The 13,233-nt window shown below is 41.1% G+C and overlaps 1 protein-coding gene across 3 annotated transcripts in view; it reads right to left on the bottom strand.

Moving 5' to 3' along the window:
* The window catches only part of ADCY3 (adenylate cyclase 3), a 178,827-nt gene that overhangs the window by 108,838 nt on the left and 56,756 nt on the right, over positions 1-13,233 (bottom strand). The window contains exon 1 of one of the 3 annotated variants that reach the window (XM_040427126.1): positions 6,610-6,614. The exons of the other annotated variants lie outside the window; for them this stretch is intronic. The gene's annotated coding sequence lies outside the window, so the exon portion shown is untranslated. Of the gene's footprint in view, positions 1-6,609; positions 6,615-13,233 lie in introns of those variants that run through there. 3 annotated transcript variants of the gene reach the window in all.

The raw sequence follows: 13,233 nt of genomic DNA, 5'->3' as shown, positions 1-13,233 counted from the left end.
AAACACTGGGTAACACTGAAAAATACAAACTATAGGGCGGTGGCTCACTCAGGACAAGATTCTGGAACAGGTGCACTGGGTAAAACTGACATGGAAAAGACCTAGGAATTTTGGTGAACCACAAACTAAGCTGTAGAAACCAGTGTCAGGCAGCTGCTGCCAAGGCCAATAAGATAGTGGGTTGCATAAAAAGAGGCATAGGTGCCCGTGATGTGAACATAGCCCTACCACTTTACAAATCACTAGTCAGACCACACATATAGTAATGTGTACAGTGTAGCTGGCCAGCTAAGACTTGTCCTAGGTTGCTAATATAGCTTATATGTTTATACAGCTAAACCTGCCAATAACCTTAATACTAGTTCCTATGTTTGTGTGTTAAAGACAAAAGCAGAGTGTGAGGAATATGGATTCATATTTACTGTCAGCCATGTTCCCACACCAACCATCGGCTGAAAGGTAGCAGAGGTAGTGAGATCCACAGGGGGGGGGGGGGGGGGGCCTGCTTCAAAGCCAGCCAGATGGCAGAGAGTCTCTAGCAGTCCACCTTTGTTTACATTTCTCACCTCTATTCAGCCAGCCAGGAACCCAGCTAATGGAACAGGAAAGACCTTTCTGCAGGGGGTCTAGGCCAGTCCCCAGTTCAATCAAATTTAGCAGACATCATGGAACCGCCGATTTATAAGGAATTATGAATCGCCCGGCCATCACAGGCACAAACCGGATACATATTTGTGTCCCTGTGGCCACGATGAACAGGACCATGGTCATAGTCTGGCAGTGGGATGCCAGGGAGGGGAGATGTACATATCTCCCCACAGAAGCCAAATAATGGTACCATGCTTGGACTCTACTGGTAGCCGGAACCCAGGCGGATCCATTGGTCCCAGAACCCCCTCCCTGCGACATTCTGGTCTGGAGCCATAAGCCCTAATTGGTTTTGTGGCTTATGTGCTGTCAGCCCAGCAGAGGGGGGTGGACCTCTCCCAGAGGCCGGGAGGGGAGGGGCCAGCTACAGGTTAAAAGGCTTGTGCCAGCAAGCGGGCGTGTCTTTTCTCTGAAGGAGGGTCACATCGTGCCATGTGTTTAGAGGGACCTGCAACCCAAAAAGACTCATCCATCTGGAAAACTGACTTTTGCTCTGTTCCTGTTTGTACCATACCACCTGTATTCGTAACTTCAAACCACTGTATATATTGCTTGTGTGTATAGTGTATTGTCTAATGAGCCCTTAAGGCGATTAAATATATAATTTAATCTTGTGCTGTCTTGTATCTCGATCACGAATCCCCACGTCTGTGTTTCGGCCTAGTAATACGCTACCGCGGGTTGGTTTCTTACCCAATATAATCCCGTTAGCGGACCGGGCTTATATCAAATAAGGAACTGGTGGCATTCTTTCCGGGCTGAGAACGTACTGTTTCACTGGGGCAGTGAAAAGGCTCTCTCAGCTTGTTGCCTCTCTGTGCCTGTGTGGACAGGAGGAGTCTGTGAAAACTGTACCAAGACTGAACTTACCCACTCCTCCAGGAGGGCGTAACATCACGCCTTGGTAACCAATGACCATACCATATCTCGCTGGCTCTACGTAGTTGACATCTGACGTCAGTCGGGGTACGGTATTCATCACACAGAGTTATTTACGGTGACTTCATGTTTGTATGTCATGTAATAGTTATATTTTGTGTTCACAGAAGCAGAAAAGACAGTATGCCTTAAAGATTCATTATATAATGTAAGGAAAGCTCAATGACACAGCAGAAACAAAAGAAAGCATAGAGTTAAACTGTTGTTGCAGGGCAGGAGTCTAGACCAATCACAGCCAGCCTCACACACAGCCTGTATAGGAAATCCCCTAGCAGGAGCTGCTAGAAATTATTATTCACCAGAGAGAAGCTGAACAGACATTCACTCCACTAAGAGCTGTGTTTAATGGAAGCAGAGAGGCCAAAATAGGTATTTAAAACAGTTACATAATGTTCCAACTGTTAATATAGTGATTAGAACTGTATACTGAACCAGTTATATGTGTGTTTACTTACAGCTCCACCAATTGCAAATTCCAAATACCATACAATTGCAAACTACAGAGTTCCCAATCCAAATTCAAATTCTATATTTCAATCCAAATTGCAAACAACCATACCAGATCATACTCAACCAATCTGCAAATAGTTACTGCTAACTGCATATTGCAAATTGCAACCAAATTCAGCAAGTGAACTATTAGTTAGACCTCAGATATACCTCTCAGAGAGATCATAAAGTGCCTAAATAACTTAAAGTGAGAGTACAGATACTCAAGAAATATATCCACCATTGTATGTTGAATGACAAGATTGAACAGTTGAACCACCATCTTATGCATACTGCCATTTTGTGATATCTTTTCAGCACGTGTTATGTACATGGACTATCTGCTGCGGAGGTGGCAATGTTATATATGAAAAAAAGTTGAAGTTAATAAATACGTTATTTCAAGCATTTGGTGTGCTCTTTAAACCTACTGTTTCCATAGAACGGCGCTAGAGGAATTACAGAGTAATAGACAGTCTGGCTAGACTAAAATTCAGAGATATCAAAATTCTTCTAATGCCACAGCACAAAAGGCACTTCATAGTGCTGCGCCTGCCACAGTGGAATATTACCCTCAGAGGGCGAAGCGATAGCACTCCTCAACTTGCACAGAAAAGAGCACATTAGAGCAGCGGAGCGCCAGCATATACCGCTGCGCAGCAACTGATCCCTGAGTGAGCACGCAAAGACACCTCAGCGGAGCTACCATAGAGGCCATTGAACGTGTGCATTAGTCAAACTGCCGCCGACTCTTAAATTGGCAGAACGGCAAAGGCAAAATAGTCAGAGAAAGAGTGCCAACCCTCCTGCGATCCATAGAGAAAGAACGAGACGCATGGTGGGAGGCCAAAGTCCAGAGCTAGAGTGCCCACACCACTATCCACGAAGAGGCCACGTACTGCAGCCAGCTAGTTCCCGCCACTAGGCCCAAAGCCTGCAGCAGTGTATCCAAGCAAAGACAAGTTTCCTTTAAGACTGAAATTTGTTCTAGCAGCCTACAGATCACAGTATCCTGCTCTTCAGAATAACGTCAGAGCTTTCCTTTATTACTTATCATTGCATATAGGCTTTGGCCTAAAGAGACATTTTCGTGTTTAGGAATAAAGTAAAACAATGGACAGTTTGTATTACACAGACTCTAAAGTATTTAAAGTGAAAGTCATTTATTGCCTGCATCTATTGCTATTGCATTTAAAGTGAGTCATTTATTTCTGCATTTGTCAGTATTGCATTTAAAGTGAAAGTTTCTTTAATATTCATATAGATTGTTATAGCATTTAAAGTAAAATGTCTGAGCCTAGTATTACCATGCCACTGTTAGAAGATAAGATAGATAGGATAGAAGGTGAAGAGCAAGAGAACCTGTATGAATTAGAAGAGTCTGATGTAGCATTCGTCTTGCCTCAAACAAATATAGCCCAAACAGATGAACTAAGACGTTCATCACGTGCCAGAAAACTGACCCCAAAGATGCTAGAAAATGTGGAGCAAGAAGCAGCATTAAAAGGAAAAAAGTTCGCCTGTATGAAAAGTGGAAATTATACATTAAAGGCATTCGTGGAAAGTTAAAACAAGAAAGTATAAAAGGGAACTTGAGTGATATGGCAGAGACGGTAGAAGAATCTGAATCAGAGCTTATGGCAGCATATGTCAACCTGCGGTTCCTTACGACACCTTCCCAGGACATTGTAAGGAACATGGACACATGTACTGCAGTCACTAAAGATTTAGTAAAGCTTATGAGAGAACTATCACCTGCAGAAAACTATGATGAAGTTAAAGCAAGAAGGAGTAAGAACAAGCTCTTTATGGGAGACTATGCTAGGTTCTTAGGTGGAACTACAATTACAAGTGGGACTTCCTTCGCTAGCAGAAGTGTCGCCCCCGTATCAGAGTTCTCAAGTGCTTCAGCCAAAAGAAAGGAATTAGCCGAGGAACTTGCTGTCAAGAGAGCATAAATTGAGATGGAAGCTGCCATCAAGGCGCAGCGCCAACTGGTGGCTGAAAAGGAAGCTGAAATCGAGGTACAGCGCCAACAGATGAAAAGTCTGGTAAGGCAAAAAAAAGTTAAGATCATAGAAGCCAGACTTAGAGTACAAGAAGAGGATATGAATCAGAGTAGTCTTAGGTTCAAATCTGTACTAAGTGAAGAAACTGACTCCTATTTTCCTCCATACGCCCAGGGGAATGGAAGGAAATCTCCACACTTAGTGAGAAAATAAGTCATTATCCTTCCATCCCTGCTCAGAAAGACAAATAGAGAACTTCATAGTCCAGTGTTAGGAAAAAGGTGTGTGAACTTACCTTCTATCTCTAACGAAAAAAATGAAGAAGAGGACCCCCCTAATTCAGAACTAAATGAGAAAATAGAAATGGGTGATTCTATTCCTAGATGTCACTGCAATGGTCTGGAAAATGTTACAACCATTGTCCCAGCAAGACCACAGAGAACAGTCCTCGCTAGACTTCCCGTTCCCTAACCTACTGTATTTTCAGGAGACGTACTGAAGTTCATAGAGTGGAAGGCAAGCTTTAAAATGATCATTGAGCATCATTGCTTCAGTCCAGTTGACAAGTTATTCTACCTACAGAGATATGTTGGTGGAGAAGCCAAGGAAGTTCTTGAAAGTAACTTCTATAGAAGAGACGAAGAAGCCTACAAGCAAGCTTGGGAAAAATTTAATGCAAGATATGGTCATCCTTTCTTAGTACAAAGAGCCTTTAGAGAGAAACTGAATAACTGGCCTAAAATAGGTTCTAAAGAACACTTCAGACTCCAAAAGTACGGTGACTTCCTGCAAGCATGCAGCAATGCCATCCCACATGTTCAAGGATTGGAAGTACTGAACAACTATCTAGAAAACCACAGGATGCTAACTAAGCTACCTGAAGAAGTGGCTTCTAGATGGAATGGCTATGTGACTAAACAGTTAGATATAGGTAAGAACTTCCCAAGTTTTAAAGAGTTCTCTGAGTTCGTCAATGAGGAAGCATGGATAGCATGTAATCTAGTAACATCATCTTACATCTTAAAATCCTTAGAAGAAAGGCCTGCAAGAGAGATAAGATGTGCCAGACCAACTAGCTTTGCAACCAACACAGCAGCTAAAGGTCCAGATACCTACGAGAGCAAGTTCAAAGTCACTACTGGGATCAGTAGAGAGACAGAACCGACAAATCTTAAGACTACCTTCAAATGTATGTTCTGTGGAGAGAACCACTCCATACACAAGTGCCAATTAAAAGAGTCCACAGAAGAAAAGAAAAAATTTGTACTGGATAACCAACTGTGTTTTGGTTGTCTAAGAAAAGGCCATGTTACTAAGGAGTGTAAGAAAAAATCCACATGCAGTGTTTGCAAAGGACACCATCCTACACCACTACATGAAGAATGTCCAAAGAAAGATAAATCCTCAATACCTAAAGATACTGAGAAAAGGAAAGAAAGTATCGGTATTCTCTTACAGAGTGAGGGAAGGAGAAAGCAGCGGCACATCAATGGTTGTACCAGTGTGCATACTAAATCCTAAAAGGAGGAACAAGAAGGTATACACCTATGCGCTACTGGATGCCCAGAGTGACGTCACCTTCATTGATCAAGAAATCTGCAAGAAATTATAAGTGGCTACAGAACCAGTGAAGCTCAAACTCACCAGAATGACGGGGAGAAACACAGTAGTGAACAGTCAAAGGGTCAAAGGACTGACAGTTAGAGGACTTCCTTCAAACTTCACATTAAATCTACCTCCAGCTTATACAAAAGACAATATACCTCTAGATCGAGATTGCATACCTACCTGTGAAACAGCCAATGAACGGGAGCACCTATCTGTCATATCTCATGAAATGTCCCCGCTGAAGGAGTTTGGTGTTGGACTGTTGATAGGCTACGGCTGTCCCGAATCCTTGGTACAATAAAAGGTAATCACAGGAGGAAAGGATGAACCCTACGCTGTTCAAACTGATCTAGGATGGGGTGTTGTTGGAGGAAAACAGCAGATCGCAAACTCAAGACAGGTGACAGGATTGTGTCATCGAAAATCTGTCCAAGAGTTACCAACTGTAAGTCCAGCAAAAGTAATCAAGATTCTTGAATATGACTTTGCAGACATAATTTTTAAAGAAAAGAGTGTATCCCAAGAAGACATAAAGATCATACACACTCTAGAAGAAAGTATTCAACAGAATCAACAAGGTCATCTTGAAATTCCCTTACCTTTTAGAGAACGACCTTGTCTGCCAAATAACAGAAATCTTGCCCTAGCAAGATTGAAATGTTTCAAGAAAAGGATGGTAAGAGATCCCTGAAGAATGATTATTTGAAATTCATGGAAGGCATCCTTGAAGAAGGACATGCAGAAAAAGTTAATAATCAGCCTAAAGAAGGAGAAGTGTGGTACATCCCACATTAAGGTGTCTACCACTTAAATAAACCAGATACGATTAGAGTGGTATTTGATTGCTCAGCAAAGTACAATGGTGTTGCATTAAACAATCATCTACTAAAAGGACCAGATCTTACAAACACTCTACCTGGAGTAACACTGTCTGTAGTACTCTGTAGATTCAGAAAGTATCCCGTAGCAGTCATGTGTGACGTTGAAAAGATGTTCCACCAGTTTCACGTGAAGAATGAAGATAGAGACTTCCTGAGGTTTCTATGGTGGGAGGACGGAGATACAGATTCAGAGCCAGCAGAATACAGAATGAAAGTACACTTGTTTGGAGCATTATCATGTCCAGGTTGCGCCAATTATGGTATGAAGTACCTGGCCAATCCGAATTAAAAGAATTGCCCATCAGCAGCAAATTTTCTGAAGATTTTTTTTTATGTAGATGATGGTCTCATAAGTCTAGAGTCCACATAATCTGCAATCAAACTAGTAAAAGAAAGCCAAGAGTTATGTGCAAGAAGAAACCTGCGCCTTCATAAATTCATCTCAAACAGAGATGTACTGGAATCCATCAGTGACTCTGAATGTGCATCATCAATGAAGAATGTAGATCTCAATTATGATCATCTTTCAGTTCAGAACGTACTTGGATTGGGATGGAATGTAGAGAATGACAAGTTCTTCTTTGAAGTATCTATTGAAGAGAAAGTTGCAACTAGACGCACCATTCTTTCTGCAGTAGCTTCTATATATGATCCATTGGGATTATTGGCCCCAGTAATACTCAGAGCAAAATAAATACTACAGGAATTATGCAGACAGAAGTTGGGATGGGACGAGTCCATACCTGAAAATTTGAGGCCAAGGTGGGAGAGTTGGATAAGAGACTTGCAAAACTTAAGAGAAGTTCGGATGCCCAGATGTTTTGTACCTCATGATTTCGTAAAGTACAAGAAAATAGAACTTTATCACTTTTAAGATGCCAGTAGTTATGGTTATGGTCACTGCTCCTATATCAAAGTGATAGGAGAAGAAAAGATACAATGTGCCCTGGTTATGGGGAAGGCCAGAGTTGCACCTACCAGTATTCAGACAATACCAAGACTTGAACTGAAAGCAGCTGTTGTTTCATCATCAGTAAGCAAGTTTCTGAGAGAAGAATTGGAGTTGAAAATAGATGAAGAATATTTTTGGACAGACTCACAAGTTGTCCTAGGATACATAAACAACGAAGCTCAAAGATTCCATATCTTTGTCGCCAACAGAGTTGAGAAAATTCGGGAAATAACAAATACAGAACATTAGAATCACATTGACACAAAGCATAACCCAGCAGATCATTCTTCAAGAGGCCTGAATGTAACAGAATTGAAAAATTGAAGTTGGTTCACAGGCCTAGAGTTCCTTTGGGAAAAGGAAATCACGCCCAGTAAAGGTTACACAGAATTGTCTATGGGTGATCCAGAAGTAAAAGTTGTACAAACATTGAGCACTGCTGCCAAGTGTCAAGATGACATACTTGAAAGACTAGCCAGATGTTCAAAATGGAATACGTTCATAAACGTAGTAGCTCGAATTCAACGTTTGGCAAAGGGAATCAGAAAGAAGGAATCATTGAATGTAGAAGAAAGACTGAAAGCTGAAGGAATAGTCATAAGACTCATTTAACAGACATTCTACAGTGAAGAGTTGAAGAGACTTAGTCAAGAACCTAAATGGCTTCCCAACAACCACCCATTGTACAAGCTTAATCTTGTTCTGCAGGATGGTTTACTGAAGGTGGGAGGGAGACTGGAAAATACATAATTACCTAGCAGAGTGAAGCATCCAGCAATTCTACCCAAAAACTCTACCTTCACAAGATTGATTATTGATCACTACCACAACAAATCCTTGCACCAGGGAAGAAGCTTTACCCAAAGCTGTTTGAGAGAAGGTGGTTACTGGATAGTGAAAGGAAGCAAAGTTATAGCAAAGTATATAAGTAAATGTGTAGTCTGCAGAAAGGCACGTAGACTTACAGAAGAACAAAGAATGGCAGAATTACCGGCACATCGTGTAAACCCATCACCACCATTTCTTTATAGCGGAATGGATTGTTTTGGCCCATTCATCACCAAACAGAACCGCAAGGAGTACAAGAGATATGGACTAATATTTACATGTCTGAGCTCCAGAGCAATTCATCTGGAAATGTTAGAGGATTAGTCAACTGACGCATTCATCAACACCTTGAGATGTTTCATAGCCATTAGAGGTACCGTCAGAGAGCTTAGATCTGACCAAAGATCAAATTTTGTCAGAGATAAGAATGAATTGAAGAAAGGTCTAAAAGAGATCGATTAGGAATAAGTAACTGAGTATTTGGTAGAGAAACTGTGTAATTTTCACATGAATGCTCCACATGCAAGCCATACAGGAGGAGTTTGGGAAAGACAAATCAGAACTGTAAGAAATGTGTTAAGTTCAGTGTTGAAAAAGAACATTGGAAGAATAGATAATGCTTCACTGAGGACCCTGTTCTATGAAGTAATGTCTATTGTTAACAGTCGTCTGCTTACAGTTGATAACATCAACGATCCAACAAGTTTGGACCCTTTAACTCCCAGCCTTCTACTTCACCTTAAGTCTGATTACATACAGCCACCATCTGGCAAGTTCACCAAAGAGGATTTATATGCTGAAAGGAGATGGCGAAGAGTTCAATATCTAAAAGAACAGTTTTGGAATAGATGGAGGAAAGTGTACTTAGCCAATCTTATGCTAAGAAGTAAATGGCAAACACCCAGAAGAAATATCCAAGTTGGTGACATAGTGTTAGTGAAAGAAGAAGATTTACCTAGAAGTCAATGGAAATTGGCCAAAGTTCTAGAAGTTCAAAAGGATGAAGACAAACTAGTAAGAAGAGTGTTGTTACAAATAGGAGACTCAAAACTTGTCAAAAAAGGAAAACGTCTCACTAATCCACTCAAGTTGAAACGTCCTATACAGAAGTTAGTTATTCTAGTTGAGAGTGATAAAAGACACTTGGAAGTTGAGAACCTGATGCAAAATTCCTCAAATTCATGTTCAAGTCCTACCACTAAGAACTTAGAATTATAGGTAATTTTGGTGGGAGTATAGCTGGCCAGCTAAGACCTGTCCTAGGTTGCCAATATAGCTTATATGTTTATACAGCTAAACCTGCCAATAACCTTAATACAGTTCCTATGTTTGTGTGTTAAAGACAAAAGCAGAGTTATTTACAGTGACTTCATGTTTGGATGTCATGTAATAGTTATATTTTGTGTTCACAGAAGCAGAAAATATAGGATGCCTTTAAGATTCATTATATAATGTAAGGTAAAGTCAATGACACAGCAGAAACAACAGGAATCATAGAGTTAAACTATTGTTGCTGGGCAGGAGTCTAGACCAATCACAGCCAGCCTCACACACAGCAGGAGTCTTGGCCAATCACAGCCAGCCTCACACACAGCCTGTGTAGGAAATTCCCCTAGGAGGAGCTGCTAGAAATTATTATTCACCAGAGAGAGAAGCTGAACAGACATTCACTCCACTAAGAGCTGTGTTTTATGGAAGCAGAGAGGCCAAAATAGGTATTTAAAACTGTTATATAATGTTCCTACTGTTAATATAGTTATTAGAACTGTATACTGAACCAGTTATATGTGTGTTTACTTACAGCTCCACCAATTGCAAATTCCAAATACCATACAATTGCAAACTACAAAGTTCACAATTCAAATTCCATATAGCAATCCAAATTGCATACAACCATACCAGATCATACTCAACCAATCTGCAAATAGTTACTGCTAACTGCATACTGCAAATTGCAACCAAATTCAGCAAGTGAACTATTAGTTAGACCTCAGATATACCTCTCAGAGAGATCATAAAGTGCTTAAATAACTTAAAGTGAGAGTACAGATACTGAAGAGAGAAATATATCCACCATTTTATGTTGAATGACAAGATTGAACAGTTGAACCACTATCTTATGCATACCGCCATTTTATAATACTTTATTCAACACGTGTTATGTACCTGGACTATCTGCTGCGGAGGCGGCAGTGTTATATGAAGAAAAGTTGAAGTTAATAAAGAAGTTATTTCAAGCATTTGGTGTGCTCTTTAAACCTACTGTTTCCATAGAACAGCGCTAGAGGAATTACAGAGTAATAGACAGTCTGGTTAGACTAAAAGTCTGAGATATCAGAATTCTTCTAATGCCACAGCGCAAAAGGCACTTTATAGTGCTGTGCCTGTTCTGGACTCCTGTGAACAAGACAGACATAGCAGAGCTGGAGAGGGTCCAGAGGAGGGCAACTAAAGTAATACCTGGAATGGGGCAACTACAGTACCCTGAAAGATTATCAAAATTAGGGTTATTCACTTTAGAAAAAAGACGACTGAGGGGAGATCTAATTACTATGTATAAATATATCAGGGGTCAGTACAGAGATCTCTCCCATCATCTATTTATACCCAGGACTGTGACGAGGGGACATCCTCTGCGTCTGGAGGAAAGAAGGTTTGTACACAAACATAGAAGAGGATTCTTTACGGTAAGAGCAGTGAGACTATGGAACTCTCTGCCTGAGGAGGTGCTGATGGTGAGTACAATAAAGGAATTCAAGAGGGGCCTGGATGTATTTCTGGAGTGTAATAATATTACAGGCTATAGCTACTAGAGAGGGGTCGTTGATCCAGGGAGTTATTCTGATTGGAGTCGGGAAGGAATTTTTTATTCCCCTAAAGTGGTGAAAATTGGCTTCTACCTCACAGGAGTTTTTTTCCTTCCTCTGGATCAACTTACAGGATAACAGGCCGAACTGGATGGACGGAGGCTTTTTTCAGCTTTATATACTATGTATGTCCTCTGGCAGTCCGCACGCCTAGTTTGAGATCTACTCCTGTTCCTAACTAGAGAAGATTTCAGAGTCATTTACTCCTGGAAACAGGTGTAAATTTCAATGAATTTACCGGGGGCCCATAACGCGGCCCGCTGCCTTGCACTTACCACTTCCCAGTAACGAAGACGGCATAATAACGACTGTGCAACAAAACGGGCGTGTAAAAAGTCGCAAAACGGGAACTTTATTTTTTTTTTACACTGAAAACTGCCGTTGCGATCTTAGTCAATAAACCCCATTATCTTTAGATCATGCATTGCTCAGCAATACCTATCAAAGCTAGTCGCTGTTGCTAGCATTAGGCCTCATCTACATGACCCTATTTTTTGGTCCGATTTGCATTTTTGGCGGATCACACGTGGACCCATTCATTTCTATGGGGCTGCAGAATGGATGTCATTCGTACATCTGTTGTGCAAATGATGTGCCAGCCATGAACGGAATATGCTACCATGTGACCTCTGTGTCACCGTGCGACTACAAGGCAAAAAAGTTGTGCGACATTTCATATAATTTATTTCAATAGTGTCACGCCGCGACTGTGACAGTCACATAGAATCCAACGCTGCTGGATTTTGCGTCACAAGTTATATTTCGCATGCAGCTTTTAGGCTTGGGCTATGCGCCGACCTGTGTCACGCGACAAAACGTTGCAGAAAAGTTTTGCAACTGTGATTTGGCTGTGGCAAGTCGCATATCGCTCGCGACCGATAGTGAAGTCAATAGGGTAAATGTTGCGCATGTCATGCGACAGAAAATCCGTCAGCGTTGTATTTTATGCGACTGTTGTACATTATATGAAACGTCATACGTCTTTCTTGTTGCGCGTACCCTAAGGTTTCGTATGGCGGCATTTGTCGCACGACATTTGACAAAGTGATTGTCAATGGTATCGTTACAGGCGACATGCTGCGACTGCGACCTTGCAAAAAAATATTTTATTTTTTTATTTTATTTTCTCTGTGCTGAAATAATGACATCACACATTGCTCAAATAATACCGCCATATGGTGCAACAATAATACCAACCCACCAAACAATAGCCAAATAGCACTACACACAGTGCCCAAATAACAGCACCAAACACTAACCAAATAATACCATTAAACAGAGCTCGAATACTACCACCGTAAAGTGCGCAAATAATACCACTATACAGTGCACAAATAATACCAGAATACGGCGCCCACATAATACCACCGCGCAGGGCCCAAATTATACGAACACACAGTTTTCCAAAAATACCAATATCAGTGTACATTGCTAAAAAAAAAAAAAAAACTGCATACAGCGCTCATGTAATACCACTATATAGTGCTCAAATAATGCCGTAAGATGCACAAATAATGCTATCATCGGGTGCTTAAATAATACCACCATACAAAGGCCAAATGATGCAGTCGTACAGTAACCAAATATTACCACCATGCAATGGTTAAATAATACCACCATACAGTAACCAAAAATTGCAAAAAATTATTACATTTTTGAATTCGATTTTTGGGTATGCAACTTTTCTGAGAAGCGCTGTCATGCAACACATCTGGCCCTGTAGCCGATCTCCCTAAATCTACCACGTTGCGCCCTGGGCCCAGTGAGTGCGCCTCCATCTGCCTCTTGTCTTCCTGTAACGGGCAGGATTCTTGGCATTCCTGGGGGATTTGGTTTAGGATTAGGCAGGATTCCTGTTTACAGGATGGAATTACTCACATGGAGAATCCACCTATTCCTCTCCTAATGCGCTGAAACCTCAGGTCACCACAGTCTACCCTGGGGGAACATTACAGGGAGTGCAGAATTATTAGGCAAGTTGTATTTTTGAGGATTAATTTTATTATTGAACA

This window comes from Bufo bufo, chromosome 4 (genome assembly GCF_905171765.1).
Source record: "Bufo bufo chromosome 4, aBufBuf1.1, whole genome shotgun sequence".
NCBI classification, from domain to species: Eukaryota; Metazoa; Chordata; class Amphibia; order Anura; family Bufonidae; genus Bufo; species Bufo bufo.
This window is presented reverse-complemented; position numbering and strand designations above follow the sequence as displayed.